Below are 17,025 nucleotides of genomic sequence, written 5' to 3'. Positions count from 1 at the left end.
GAACTTACTTACATTTTAGTCGAAATACGGTTATAAGGAAATAACATTGAGTTCGTTATAACCGTAGTATATTATCATAAAATGAACAGGTGATATAATATCACATGTAGATAATATAAACGAAGTAATATTTAGTGGTGGTGGTCTTATAATATAATATTGACACATCACGTTATAAAAATGCAGATCACGTTATAGAATGAGCAGATCATATCCTAATATGATATTTTGAATGAAAGACTGAGTATATATTCACTTGATTGTTCAAGAGACACATAGAATTTCTTTCATCAGAGGTCTTTATAGAGCCTACCAAAGGTTTTATGGTAAACATGCTGGCTCTAAAATTTGTAGCTTTACCTTCTTAGGGGTTTTAACAGAAATAAGGCGGTGTCCCATATCTAACTTACCCGTGAAGATCGGGTTAGAACTGATCTTCAGCAACCCATGTGCTTGTCGTAAACGGCGACTGACGGGATCGGGTGGGCATGCTGACATGTCCCAAGGGCATAGATCGATGCTCATCCTGTTGATCACTTGATTGTCTGGTCAAGACATGATTATTTACAGACCGCCGCCATATGGATCGAATTTTGCGGCGTTAGACAACAAACAAATAAAACTCTTACTCTTAGATATTTCTTAATATTACTAAAACGGGTTTTGTTGTCGCGTCCATATTTCTTCTTATACACCTGTCGCATCATTTCAGGAAATATTTCACCACCGCAATGTTGACTTTGCCTTTAATGTATAATTCCAGGTTAGAGGGGAACCTAGAGCAATTGTAGGTAAGTATATTTAGCAAAACACGAACAGAAACAACAATAAAACTTCCATTGCTATTATTTCTTGATTGCTCGGTGAATCCTCTTCTAAGCATAAGGCCACAAAAATAAATTTCTTGTTTCTCATCCTTTTATTTAAAAATGGGTAGGTAGGGCGGATTATATTTTTTCCTTTTAATATTTTTTTTCTGATTTTCTGTACAATGTTAGTCGAAAACTTTGAATGCCGGAAGCTGAGACGGATTTCGGAAGTCTGCCGGCTTTATATACTCGAATTAACCTGAGCAAGATATATAACAAAAATCGGGTCGGGCCAAATTTTAGTGTCGGGCGGTAATGAGACACAAGAAATTATTTTTATGTGGCCTAACGGGAGAAGAGATTTGTTTTTGCCTCAAGCGCTTGTAAAATACCAACAGGTGTAATTGCAAAAATTACACCGGAAGTTGGCTTAGACTTACCGTCCTTGGTCGGTAACATACAAAACCAGACTTGCTTGAGAGCGTTCATAACGAGATAGATTCTAAAAGTGGGACTGTAAATGCGAGGGCAAAATATTGTTGAAAGTTGTCGCTAACTCCGACAACTGTTTGGCCCTCAGGTAATGAAGGTAAGTATTTATTGAAATGGGTATCATGAAAACGTGATTAATAATTACATTTAATGTATTTGTCATACCGTTATTATTCTATTCATTCTCGTACTGCAAGTCCCCATGGTCCCTAGTATGGTGATCTACCTTCAGTTGCTGGCGATCTATTGCCAGCTTAATACTGTGCATTGTCCTTGTAGTGAATTGTGTGTATTTTAACAGTAAATGCTAGTTTTAAATATAACTGTGATACTCTAGTTGGTTTACTGTCCCTTGAGGACAGGTTTAATGTTATATTTTACATTTATTCCTTATCAATGTCATATTGGTTCTCGTCACGATATGGCTGAAATATTGCCGATGTAACGATAACTGTTAACTCACTCACTCACCCAATTCATTCTCATTCCATGTCAGTTGTAACCGCTAGATCCGGCTGCTCATGGAACTGGTTGACATATCGGTATGTTAAGATTGGAGCGGATTTCTCTGTAACTACACTGTACGATGGTGAGAGTTTGGCGGATGATCTTGGTGTAACCAATACATTACAAGGAAATGGACCCAGCAGCTTTTCGGATTCTAACCTGTACTTCATTGAAGTCACATTTGCACCCGGTAAGTCGGCTACTGTTTACCCGTGAAGATCAGGGTTAGAACTGATCTTCAGAAACCCATGACTGTGGTAAAAGTCAACTAAAGGGATGGGGTGGTCAAGCTCACTGACTTGGATGACACATGTCATCGTATCCCAATTGTGTAGATTGATGCTCATACTGTTGTCATCGAAATGCACATTAAAAGGCGAAATGCATACAGTAATGAAATGTCTGTTAATTACATAAAAATGTGTATTGATAAAAACAATTTCTGTATTTTTCATTTCATTTCAGAGTTTTTGACAGTTTTTCATTTTAATGTATTACGGGATTAGTTAATGTGTTTGTCATTAACTGCAATGTTGGTGACCTTTGCCATAAACTGATACAAAAACAAAATGGAAGCTGGCATCAGTTTTTTTCTTGTTTTTAATCATAAATAATGTTATACCGTGTTTGGTAATTGCCATTGCGTTTGTTTCGATATATTCTCCACATGCATTCTTTTTGTCGAGTCCATGAAAACTAACTCACTCACTCACTCACTCACTCACTACTCACTCACTCACTCACTCACCCACCCACTCACTCACTCACTCACTCAGAGTCATGTAACAGCAATCCCAACATAGCCAGATCATTCCTGCGAATATAAGTCACATATTTCGATTCTGTTCAGAGATTCCTATTTTGACATATTACTTTCCTTGCAGGTAAAACAACCCCGACCGCTTTGAACAGCCTGACTCAACAGATCTTACGTCTGAGAGCAGACTTACTCAACCAGGATAAAAAATTAGCTTTCTACAAAGTCCTGGGACAAGTTCCAGCACGGGTAAGTCACAATTGCAAGGGAGACGTTAAGTATGCCGGATCCTGAACACCCCAGAGTACTGAGTTGACTTCCTGTTGCTTGCGCTGAAACCACTATTCTAAACGTTTCCATCACGAAGAACTATGTCCATCTTGAACAATGGAATTGCACGAGAATGAAGATCATGGAATTGCCTAACTCAAGCAGTTTATCTCTTCATTCACACAGCACCAAAACCGGATAGTAAATCATTGAAATATACGTAAATACAGTAGGAAATACATGCCATGACCGGGTTTACGTATGTTTTCAGATATTTCCTAACTTCGGGCATATATTTCATATGAATCTATACCTTTGAAACATATGCTCATCGCTACATTTTCGTATGCACAAGCACCTCGTTCATGTATGCCCTGACCGGATTGTCAGGGATTTCCAAATATGAATTGCAAAACAGATACCCCGGTAAATACATGATCATACAGTATTTCCAATGCATTCCTTTGAATTTCAGTGGGTGCTGAAATTTCCGATTTCGTTCTAAGTTTACTCGGGTTGGAAACATGTGAATTTACTTAGGTGGGGAAACACATGTAAATTTTCAAATTTGCAAATGTTTACACACCTTAGATATTTATGTATCATACCGGATTTCAGGGGTATGTATATGAATGGTTCATACACCATCATGTTACCTGTATTCAAGCAAGATGATCATATGTTTCCATCATGTGAATTACTTGGCTCATGTAATTTCACTTTCACACATATTAGTACGTTTGAAATCAACGTTCACATGACCTCAATATTCTTATCACCAAAAAAACTGACAAAGAAAGCGGTATTACGCAAGCTAACACGCCTTATTAAGCTGCACTCGCTCTTGCTACCAGTATCAGTTACGCCTTGTCTGTGGTGTTGGCAAACCTTGTGAGGTGCATGTTTCGAGGGATTGAAAGGTTCAGTGGTGAACAAAGGGCGATGCGTTGCCCCTTTTGTCCTAGCAAGTGTCCCTAGCTGCCCCAAAAGAATAGCACTTTATCTCTCTTGGAGCACAATCAAATATGCTACACGAACCAACTCGTAATTTCTTAAGTCTGTTCAGCTCGCGCATCACTACTGTACAATAATTGTGGCAGTACATAATTGGAATATTATTGCACTTGCTGTAATAACGCCATATATAAACTTTAAAGTTTGTTTCACTAACGCAAAAGTATACAATAAGAAACAATGCCATATCAAATTATATATTCTGTGAGACATGAAATGAAAAATTGTTTTTATCGAGTAGCGATTATGACCGGATAGCACAGGCGGGTGCGTTCTCTGAGTATATCATAGACATGTTGGATCTCCGTGCCTTTTGTGAAATTCGTCTATATTGTCCTGTTTAAATTGACGATCCATAACTCAGATTGCGAGTAAATATCACGTAATTAATTGTGATGTCGCATTGTTGTAAATGTCCCTGTCGAAGAAGTCATTCTCACAAGATGTATATTCCCTCGTTTGGAGAAGATCTATGGCTATTACGCCCCAGTGTTGCTAAACATTTTATAGGCCTTTAGTCTGATTCAGACGCGGACATCGCATGTTCAGGTTCTGATCTGACAGGGGCTGAAAATATCATTCCGACATGAATACAATATCTCAGTGTTTTCCTAAGTAAGTGGAGATCTTTCTACAACATTGGAAATAACTGTATCGTTGTCCTTCTGATATTCCCCCGAACGAAAGCTCTACCCATTTAGGGTACAATGTGTAAGTTACACAATTGTAGGGAATAGTCTTAAGACTTTTCTACTTTGACCAATATTCTTCGAACTTGTAACAGTCGTTTGAGAAGATCAAAAGAGAAAAGGGTAGTGCGCGATGTATCTGACGGACGTATATGGAGAACGTTCGAAGAACTTTATAAATACAATAATAGAAATACCGGTTATGTTTAAAACGCACCTTCAATCTGATAGCCAGAGGGATTATTGTGAAAGATCGCAGTATGTATCATCATAAACGGGCCAAGATAAAAGTACATGTCATTCATCTCTACATTATATCCCTTTTATAGACACGGGACATCGTTGTTACAGGTAGGGCAAACACTTTCTTCTAAAGTATCTGCCGGTTTCACGCTACATACATGTGTTCAGATTATCGAGAAAACTAGCGACGCAAGTTCTCCTCCATCACACCAGAGACCACATAATCTATCATATGGCCTTTGATCACACATATAATTGTATAGATACCCAGTGTTTATTGGTAGCGATGAAGCAACTTATCAAAATTTACAGCCGACAGTATCATCTGCATTACTCTCTTACATAAGGTGAAATATCACAGGGTTGTCATGGTAACGATAATTTGGCATACTATTTATTGTGTTATTCTTTAATCTGTGATTAGAATTTAAATCAGTTTTGACGTGAGCATGTTAAGAAAAGAGAAGCTGTAAAACGAAATGTATTGTGATCGAACCTATAGGCCTTTGTAAAAGCGCGAGTTTCAAGCCACCTACATAAAACCTGTTTTCATGATAAGTATCTGCTAATCCGTGGCACGATTCCGACCATATCATGGGCATGTGTTTGCGAATCATAATCAAATAGTGATGTTACAAGCAGTCCATGCCGCGTCAACAACACATGCAAACAGGGGCGTAGCTACCATTATAAAAAACAGCTTGAGCATTCACATGATCTTTGCTAAAAATAATTTACAGTAAATTACAGTAAACAGGTTATTCTTCATATCATAACTTTCAGTGATGATTGTGTCTCCATCGACATGTATGAGGATGTTTTGTTGCAGTCATGATTATATGTGAATCATCACTGAACTGCAGTTGTTTATTTATCATTTGTTTATCAATTATTTTAGAAAAAACACCAAATACTCGATGTATGGCATTGTATCAATGCAGCTGACATGTATACAATATGTCCAAACATATTTGTATATGAGGAAATCACACTTAAATTTCCATGGTGGTAAGACTTCCGTCCGTAACCCCCAAAACACGTTAAAACTCATCCTTATCGGATGAGGAATATATATTTAGGTGATATGATTTGACTAGAATGAAATTTAAGGGGGGGATACAAGCGGAAGTCTTTCCACCATATTTTGAAGCTATTGAAATCATCAAACGTCAAACGATAACTCTTCAGGTCTCATAAAAAATGAAAGTTGGGCAAGCCCTCAATACCACCTAAACATAAGGCTTTGCAGCCCATATTGCTTACACGAAAAAAATGGCTTGCTACGTGCCTGGCAAACGCACGAGAATTGCAATACGGGCCTCTAACCACTGATTCTCCGTGACCTGGAGACACATGTGATTGAGCGTGTGTTGGGACGTCGTCTGTCATACAGCAAATATATCCAAGCACACGCAAGTCTACAAAATGTGGCAAGTCTAGATTTCCACAGCTTCAGGAGAAAGTCTCAGGGCTCCTTTTCCTTATATAATATTCTTTTTTTACTATCAACTTTTTTTCTGTAAAATATGTTAATATCAGAGACTAGTTGTTAATCTAGTTCTGACGGGTAGAAGACAATAGACAAAATGGATACTAGTGCTGTTACATTTTTTAATTATATATAAACATTCGTCCTTGGCTCGGGATAAATGTATATTTTCCACCAAATGTACATTCGGAGGATATCGAAATCTAGGTTAAGCTATTTGAATCATATTTACAATTAAAAGACCCAAACAATGGTGTGTTGTCCACATTTTTGGTTTTCCATAGTCACAGAACGATATTTTCTCCCCATCCGTCTCTAGGAAAACTCACTGCAGGGTTCGGGTTATGGAGAGCCATACCGAACACCCACAGCTGGCGGGACCAACATCTCCAGTAACATTTACATCTGCCAACGCTTAATTCGCAAGTGGTGAGGCAATAAGCTAATGAGGCTAAGGGTCCTGTACCATGTTTGTGAAATATCTGTGATGCCTTATATGAAGTCTATCATCTAAGCAAGTCTAGCTATGTATGGCGTTAAGTCACTGCTTGAAGAAAGGCTCCTTTAGAATTTTATCTGGTCAATATTAGTATTTCCATCATATCGGAAAATACATAGACTAACGCTTAGTGTCTGAATATATATAATTTTGATAGTAACAAACAAGCCCATTTAAATTGAGCCCCAGGGAGACACGAGATTCAATCCGGCTAGCCATGGCTGCAGTTAGCTATAGATATGTTTACTTTGTAACCCGACCCCCAAAGTGAGTTAGGGTTCTTGCAGATGTTAACAGACCCTGGACCTGAGGAGATCTAGACTTGCTTCATTTAAGGCTTTAGCATTGCAGAGAGGGCTTGGCAGTAGGGGAAACAATGTGGTTCAGGGACTGTGAGACAGACTATAAAATGCATGGCAACCTACACTTCATTGTGACTATCATTTTAAAACACAAGGGTTATTTCCTTTGCGTTAACTGACAGGCTTTCGGTGTCAAATTATTTGGAACTCCAACCAAAGGTTATGGTCTGCTGTCTGGAAATATGGCTTTTTTGTAATGCCATAATGATAAGTGATTGTTGTACATATGATGTTTTTGAAGGATAATAGCAGCGTACTAATACTTTGCACGTGTTTCCCCCCACTCTTTCCATACCCGTAAAAGTTAACTTTCCAATATATGCCTGTAAGAAAATACTGTAAAGTAATGGGATTGCTGAATTTGGCCACCGGAGGTAGTGACCACAGCACTCTGGTTATACTGCATTGGGAGAGGACAAGCTTGGCAAGATGCCAATAAATATGCTTGTCATTTAAACCTTTATCTGATATTTGTGGAATGTGATTTTATGATTGAAGATGCTTCCTGCACATGTAGCCCCAATGTAGATGTTGTTATTCTGTGAATCTTCCAAATTACTTCGTCCCTTTCTTTCAATTGAAATTAAGATCTTTGCCTTTTATCAAAATAATATATTTTCAGTCTTAATGTGCCTTTGTCGGGAATCAAACACCGGCTTTTAACCTGACATGCGAACGCTTTAGCCACGAGCATACCCCATCATTCCTTGATACTGTTGATACATTTATTATACATTCAAGATTGAACCCAGTTTTGTCACCATATATCCTTCAGTTTTTATGTTAGTGACATGATCTGCACACTGATAATTTAAAAAGTGGAATATAAATAATGATTGATTGCGATCTTTATCCAATTTAGTTTTCCATTTATCAGTAATTTTCAGTTTCTATTTCCTCGAAATTCTGTACGCAGGTACTTTTAACAGTTTCACCCAATAACAGTAACGCATACAGATAATACGTTTCGGTACTTTGATAGATTAATAAGTACATATTATGTTCTATGATATTGAGATACCAAAATGATTAACATGATTATATAATGTATAACAATTTAGACAGCAAAAAGCAAAAGCAAAAAAGAAAACGCATGAGCAACATAATGCTGTCAGGTAGTAAGCTTTCAACAATTATCGAAACTGCTTAGTTATGAGCTAATTGCAATCACTACAATTTCCTATAGTCTGCCCAACAGATGGAAACAAAATAGGTCTAATATGAAAATTATGAGCTAATTGCAATCACTACAATTTTCTTTAGTCTACCCAAGAGGTGGAAACAAAATATGTCTACAGTATATTCCGTCGGGTAACTGAAATTATAGAAAACGTCCGTATGGAATAATACCTGTATTCCGAATCAAAAAGAGGTCACACCAAGTATGTGCATGTTCACACATTTACAAAAGTAATTTACACCGGGAATCATTAATACATTGTAATCATCTTTTATGAAAGTATAGATAATGAAATTTGTTCAGTTATGATCAGTCGGATAACTCATACAAGTGAGCACTAAAATAAGGGACCTACCGGTTCATGTCTGTGTGAACACATTCGTCTAAATCTGTGTTTTATTGTAATTAGCAGTGTCTCCTTGTATAGCATATATAAGAAGTGTACCTAAGGTCAGTTATTTAAACTGTTATGTAATTTCCATTACAAAAAGTATAAATGATATTACCTATTGGTCAGAAAGACTTATCAGTACCCCAACACCGACCACCGCCACCACCCCACCCTAAGCCTACCCCATGCCACACCCTCGCCCTCCCACACACACACACTCCCTAACATACATATCGCTCTGGCCCATAGACTCGATATTTGAACCTTTTAAACAGACACCATGTGTATGTCAAGAAAGACACGCACGTTATTAGTGGTGCTCAGTCATGGGTATCACTTCACCATGTGTTACTAATTATCTCAGTAGATTATGGCATGGTCGGACGCGCTAACGAACCCGATGTGACAGTTACATTACAGCACCATTGAAATACATGTTAAAGTAGTGCTAATCTTGTAACACTATACTTACTCATTTCCGACCATTTACGCATGTACAAAATATATGACAAACCTAACCCTGGTCATACGAGATTTCAAGGGTATTGAAATGCATGTCCTACAATCACAGCATTTACATATGTTACACATGTTAGGAAACACATGGAAACAATGGCCAGATTTACACACCTGTGAAAAACATGTAAATACCGAGTCGAATGTATGTTTATTTTAACACCCTTTTAAACGTGTGTAAATCTGACGGCCAGATGATACGTAGATTTCAAACGTTGTTCATATGGCCGCCGGATGAAACGAGTATTTCCTGACGTTAGTAATTTTGGGTAATACAGTCATTTTGTGTGGTGTCACTGTAGGCATCTTCAAAATATTCTGATATCCATGTTGAATCTTGTCAAGAGATTGTTTCACTTTCAGGTAAGATATTTTAGCTACCTTGAATCGCTCATAGATCAATTCACAGTACGAGGAAATGTTTTGGAGGCAGCTCTTTGAACTACCGTTCACTTATGTACAACGTATTTAGTTTAATGATAGACCATAGGTTGAGATTATACAAATCCACGATTGTAACCGTTCGCACTACCCTTAAAAGCAAAGAATGTACACGCAATGAAGATATGCATATCCTGTGTTCACCTCTAAAGACAGACATAGGTTACTGAAGATCGATTCTTACACGATATCGAAGTTGATAAGACGTTTCAAACAAGTTGTTTGTTTATTGTTTAACGCCGCACTCAGCAATATTCCAGCTACATGGCGGAGGCCTGTGAATAATCGTGTCTGGACCAGGTAATCCAGTGGTCAACAGCTTGAGTATCTATCTATGCAATGAGATACGATAACATGTGTCAACCATGATAGTAAGTCTGACCACCGGACCCTGTTAGTAGCTTTATACGACTAGCATGGGTAGCTGAAGACCAGATCCAAACAACTGATTAAATGTACATTAATTAAAGGTTAGAAGTGCAGAATTACAATATATTCCAAAAACACGTTAAAGTTGTACGTTATTGATAACACATTGTCTTTTTTATTGCTGGGCCAGACTGATCGCAACATCACTCACCTGATTTTGTTATGAGATAATGGCTTCAATGATGCCACAATATTAATGTCTTGAGTTTTATATTACTGAAAACAGTACAGTGACGGGACAGAGTTTATCAGAAATCTATTTAAACCGACAACAGATTAATGCTGAATTTACCTTTTGAACAGTCCACCTAAAACAATCACAGTAACTAAATTTAGTTATTAGACACCGTTACCGTCTGCCGAGCGCGGTAAAATATTAATGCCTCAGTATATTTTCAAACCGTGTGTTAAAATTATTATTGAAATATACGAGCTTGCCGTAATGCTTAATATTTTAGTATTCTTTTTTCTAATAATATATACAGAATCATGAATTTTTTATTTTATGATAGGTCGATAGAAGTAAAAAACAGCTTCGAAAAATGAATACGAGACGTCTCGAAGGCAATCAGAGCCCCTTACCAAACCTAGAACATTACGCTTGGGTCATGCAATTCCTCCTTGCATTTCAGTGGAACGTTATTCCAATAGTATTAGTTAGACATCAGTACTGTTGGTTTGTATTTTCTACGGTAACATGTAATCTATGTACTCTCCTTGAATGTAGTTTTGTGACAGATTTGGAAACCGTCGTCTTCAGGTAGCTATTATGTTAAACTGGTCTCGGTCTGTTATTGCAAGATTTTTGAACAGGTTTCTGAAGACACAAATGGTATCCTGTAAAGTTTTTGGATGTTCTGGTTCATCCTACCTGGAAACGTCTTAACGAACGTCATCGGAAACAACATGATATAATCCCACTGCATATTGTTTGTGTACTGTCGTTCAAAACGATACACATCGATCCATTCTCAGTTAAAATGTATTGCCAGTGGAAACTCGCGGGAAAACAATGTTTGATGTTCGATGAATTGCATTACTTTTCATGAAGTACAAGCATTAGAGAATCTGTTGCTAACTATTCAGCACTCAGTTACAAACAAACCTTGCAACAGCTCTTTATACTACTGTACCCTGAAGTTACAATGAAACTTACGTGACGACACCCAAGTCACAATGACAAGCTGCCTTTCAAATAACAATACGTTGATATTTTCAAAAACAGAAGAATAAGATAAACAGTTTCGCATGTCATTTGTGTCGAAAAGCAATATGAACATCTGGGCGTCTACTCTATTATTTCAGATCTGTTTATACAATGGAAATGCCATTGTTAAAAATTATACGCTTTCTTAATGATAGTGCTAAAAAAAAAGTTTCACATTTAATTATCACCTGTCACTGTGATACTGTATCGTAAAGTAATAGTCAGACATGCTGGTCCCAACGATCTCAACCGTTGTATACTAACAACTCATTCTTTTTTCTTTCTTTTTTTGAGTGACGTTAATTACAATTTTTCATAAGTTTTAATACAAATAAACAACACCAAATGACAATAGGTGCAACTCTTGAATACATTTACAATGTAGCTAGAAGCTTTTTACCAAATTGATAACTAATTAATGAATCCAACTTTTGGTTAACATGATCATGAACATAAGACACAGAGGTGCTGATCAAAATACCACTGTTACGTTAATTACCTGTCACCAACTTTAGTGATACTATCATAAGCAAGGAACAAAGCAGATCTTTCGAAGAACTTTTGACGTATGAACTTACAAAACTTAGAAACTGGAACATGAACTGCATCATGAAAGACTCTAGGAATTGTCATCCATATATGCCACATTTACATTATCAATTGACACACGGATAGTTTCTTGATAAGTAGCATTCTGCGGCTTTTACCCGTTGGCACTGGACATTCTTCTAGCATGTAAAGAATGTTGTCTCTTTCCACCCATACGTAAGTACGCAAGTACTGTGTATTTAGTTTAAGAATAGCCCATAGGTTGAAAGTATACAATACCACGATTGTAACCACCATAAAACCCAAAGAAAGTGCAAGTAATAAATTACGCATATAGAGTGGTCGCTCCTAAAGACAAATATATTTTTCTTATCAATTGGGATTTTTTTGGGTGGCATTTAGCCATATTCCAGTTACATGGCGGCGGTCTGTTAATAATCGAGTCTGGACCAGGCAATCCAGTGGCCAACAGCATGAGCATCTACCTATGCAATTGAGATACGATGACATGTGTCAACCATAGCAAGTCTGACCACCTGATCCTGTTAGGAGCGTTATACGTCTTGCATGGGTTGCTGAAGGTCAATTCTAGTCTGGATTGTCACGGGTCAAACAACTAATTACAACCATTGTTTTTCTTTTCCACATTCTTTTTATTCATTTCACTTCAGCAGGTGTAGATACATATGTCATATCATTGTTTTACAAATCATATACAGTGATGCGCTCATAAAATGGACATGTCAGGTGTATAATTATATCTCTAATACATTGTTCAGAGGTTTCCATTTGGAATTAAATTAAGGCAAAGCATTGTTCTTACAAGCAACAATTCTTTCTACTTTGTACACATCTTTGACGATATTAGCGAGACAGTCAATGGATAGTTCATTCTGTTTTATACTTGAAGAATGAATATATTTTTGGCCAACAGGATAATGTGTGTTGCTAGTAGATTAGCTGAACTGTTGCAAAAGAGAATGTCTTGATCTGAAATGGGAACATCACAATGTGTGGGATTAATAAAGTGTTCAACCTTTCTCCAAAATTCCTGTACAAGATTACATTTTATGAATACATGTTGGAGGCTTTCTGGTTTAGATTGACAAAAAGAGCAAATATTTGTTTCAATTATCTTCATTTGCAACAACTCTTTTCTGGGATAAATTGCTCTGTTTATAAATCTATACTGAAAATCTAAAAGCTTTACATCCTTTGTGCAGTTTCTGTATTTTTTAAACACGATGTTCCATGAAATATCTATATTTAGTTCGTTTTGCCATTTCTGACAAACTGTAGGTGGGGTATCATTTGCTATAAGTTTGTCATATAAAATTCTACATTCCTTCATTTGAGATAGAAGGTCTTGAAGACTTGAGTTTAGTGAGAGGTTTTGAGTACTTACAGGATGAAATAAAAGAGTATTTTTCCAAGATTTGGGAATATTTAAGATGATTTTATTGTACTCTTAAACTGTTCCATTGATGCAGTAAAGTTTTTGTATTTCATTGAAAGACAAAAAAACATTTTCACCCCATATATCTCTTCTTGTATGAATATATCTGTTAAACCAATCTTCAATCAAGGAATTACTATGTCTAAATTGGTGGTTCAACCAAGATTTCTTCTGGTTGACAAGTATTTATCTTATGTTGTTGTTTATAATTTTTACTCCAAATAGATAAAACATCACTCCAAAATGGGTTATCAATTCTTGCATGACTGTGAATATTTGCACCAAGAAGAATTATTTGGTTGAATGGAAATAAACTGGGATTGTGAGTTGACGCTTTCTTTACATACCTTCTGAGGCAGGATAACTTCAGTGCATTTATAAAGGATTTGATATCTATCATTCTTAATCCACCTTCTTCATATTTTCTACATGTAGTTGTTCTCTTGATTTTATCCTTCTTGCCATTCCACATGAAATTATATACAATATTGTTCAGTTGATTAAGAAATTCCTTTGGGGGTGATGGTAACACCATAATCGAGTCTGAACCAGACACTCCAGTGATCAACAACATGAGCATCGATCTGCGCAATTGGGATACGATGACATGTGTCAACCAAATCAGTGAGTCTGACCGCCCGATCCCGTCAGTCGACTTCCACTAAATGGCTGAGTGGGTTGGGGGTTCCCGTTTTGCCGGACGCTTTTGTTATAGATACAAATTCACTGATGCGCGATACTCCCTTAAGCAATAGGGTATTAACTTATAGTCTGTTTCGGCCTAAGAAAGTACACACTGTAGCTTCATCTCGAGTTTTTATCTTGCACCAATTCAACATTTTTGGTACATTCTATCTTCATGATAAAATATATAAATACACATTTCGTACATTTTCAGAAAATAAGAAATGGTAACTGAAGACATAAATAAATATATACATAAATATTTTCTAAACTGAACTTGATCGTGATGGTGGTTGTGTATGTTCCTGGACTGACTGACTGACTGAGTTTGGTTTTACGCTGCTTTTAGTAATATTCCAGTAACATCACGGCGGGGGACACCAGAAATGGGCTTCACACATTGTATCCATGTGGGTATTCGAACCCGGGTCTTCGGCGTGACGAGCCAACGCTTTAACCATTAGGCTACCCCGACGCCCCTTATGTTCCTGGAACTGCTGAGAACATCACTGACGGTGTTGGCCGTTGCAGGACAACCGGTCTTACAACATTTCCAATGAACTCGGTCCCTTTTTGTGCTCTTAACCCTAAACTAGTAACCTAAATAGATTAAGTGTCAACCTACCTCCCCTCGAATTTGGAATGAACTGAATGTTAACTTGAGCGTTTGCCATTTTGCAATGAGCGAACCATGTCTACATTATATATTAAGAAATAATCATTTGAATAAGCTTCACTTAATTCAGCTAATATAATTCGAGTTCACTCAAATTAGTTACTAGAAATCGAGTTCACTCAAAACAAATTGGTGCCTTGTAAGAGTTCGAATTCAGTCTGCCAAACGCTCCTGTCCCCCAAATGACTATTGGTGACAACTACTCACTGAAAACAGACTATAGCCGGCAAACCAGCGGACCGTTACTCTTTATCCGTCATCATCACATCAGCTGTCCGGCAAAGTGGGGTATGACCAGTGGGTTGTGCTGGCGATTAGGTGCACATCCTGAATGGAGACTCAACCCAAAAGGTACTTTACTAGGAAAGTGTAATCCCAAATATAACATATGTTACATTTGACCACTTTCTAACATTGTGTATGCATATAGTAAGTCATTTAACGCCAACAACTAAAGTTAGTATGCTAGTGAGAAAATCCTGATAACTAAGGTAAGTGCGTGGATAAGCTAACACTGCAAATTAACCTTAGTGTGCCAATAGGTTAATACTGATAACTGTAACATACGGGCTCGTACGTACGTACAATTTGTCCCTCGGGGTAGAATACATGTTTATTCATAAACTGAAAGCCATTACGCCATAAAATAACCTTCTTTGACATTTGGAATCAATCATGATTAATCTATTTCTGTGGATAGTCAAAACTGGTTATATTTAGCACCGACGTTTCATGTTTACGAGCACTTAGTTCTCACCATGCAGAAAGGTCTTCAGTGAATTTCTACTCTATTGCTGAAATGAATGCTGGTCTTTTTGTTGTTTCAGATCCTGATTTTTGCGAACCTCTTGCCGTCCCAGGCAGATTCTCTCTACACTACTTTCAGCTGTACCGATGGTTGCAGCATGAAACTGACTGCGATTCAGAGCCTTAAAGACTATGTTGAATACTGCTGATGAACGCCTTCCGATGTAACAAATCGTATTTCTCAATTAACTTTCAGGCACAGCAACATGGCACTTTTGTTATATTTTCCACCGACGGTAAACCTATTGTGAATAGTGGAAGTTTCAGACAAGATTTTCTGAATCATGATTACTTCCACGTGTTCCTTTAAATGATCCAAGCCCTTAGAAATATTGGATAGAACTAGTCTTTTATTCATGTATTTCGTAAGAGACAACGTCGAGGGGTTCAAGGGTCGAGTGGTCAAGACTTGCAAAATAGGCTGATGCGTGTCAAGTATCCCAGTTGCAACTTCATCTCATCAAGACTCGGTTTGTTACCGACTTCCTAGTATTCTATTACTTGGATATTGTGTACAGAAATATTAACAACAGACAGTTGTATCCTCATTATCGTTGAAAATTGAGTTTAGTTTTACGCCGCACTCTGCGAAATATCATATCGTTGGGAGTATCATCAATGCAAGTGATGCTACCCTACCAGCCTCTTGATTCAATCCCCAGACTAAACCATATTGGTCAAAAGAGTGAGTGAGTTTAGTTTTACGCCGCACTCAGCAATATTCCAGCTATATGGCGGCGGTCTGTAAATAATCGAGTCTGGACCAAACAATTCAGTGATCAACAGCATGAGCATCGCTCTACGCAATGGGGATATGATGACGTGTGTCAACCAAATCAGCGAGCCTGACCACCCGAACCCGTTAGTCGCCTCTTACGACAAGCATGGGTTACTGAAGATCAAATCTAACCAGGATCTTCACGGGTCTCGATGAAAAGAAACCATTGCAACATGACAGCAGTACTAACTACAAGACGAGTTACAAAATCGAACTTAACTGTGGTCAAAGCCAAACATGAAAAAAGAAGATTGAACATTATAGCAACGAATTCAATGTGACCCGTTTAACATTAGAAACACACACAATATCTGTGCCCCAGACCATGACCGTCACAAAGGTTCTTTGTTAATAAAGACTTCACATTGGCACGTACCAAAAATAACCCACAGTTATCTCTGCTGGATCCTGTGGACGAACGCTCACACTTCTGACACCATGTTAGCACCCACGGGAGTCGGATAATTCACTTTCCTTCGCACCAATGACACAACACGTCATGTTTGGATCATGCGCCATTTAATACACCCAGCATCCCTAGCTACATCCGGCTCCGTACACTTTCACCTATACTGCACAGAGTAATCGGTATGGTTAGCAAGTTAATTCAAAGCAACGAAAACCAGAAAAATTGTCATCACATGTTAAACAGTAAATGTTAACTGAGCTGACTGCTCAACAATTTGGTCATAAAAACTTGGCGTAACAATAAGTACGGAAAAATAATCTACTTTGTACCCAATATCACCTAATATATTTGATTAAATTCAATAAATACAT

The 17,025-nt window shown here is 37.5% G+C and overlaps 1 long non-coding RNA gene across 1 annotated transcript; it reads left to right on the top strand.

Annotated features, from left to right (window-relative positions):
* The first annotated feature begins 734 nt into the window (after positions 1-734).
* On the top strand, positions 735-15,657 carry LOC124268925. Its single transcript, XR_006896373.1, has 4 exons — positions 735-791; positions 1,798-1,998; positions 2,693-2,814; positions 15,488-15,657. It is a non-coding gene; the product is annotated as an uncharacterized LOC124268925 (long non-coding RNA).
* The last annotated feature ends 1,368 nt before the right edge of the window (positions 15,658-17,025 follow it).

Source organism: Haliotis rubra, unplaced genomic scaffold, assembly GCF_003918875.1.
Source record: "Haliotis rubra isolate DU_JTF1 unplaced genomic scaffold, ASM391887v1 Scf1403, whole genome shotgun sequence".
NCBI lineage: Eukaryota > Metazoa > Mollusca > Gastropoda > Lepetellida > Haliotidae > Haliotis > Haliotis rubra.
Note: the sequence above shows the minus strand (reverse complement) of the source record. Positions and strands in the feature narration are given on the sequence as shown.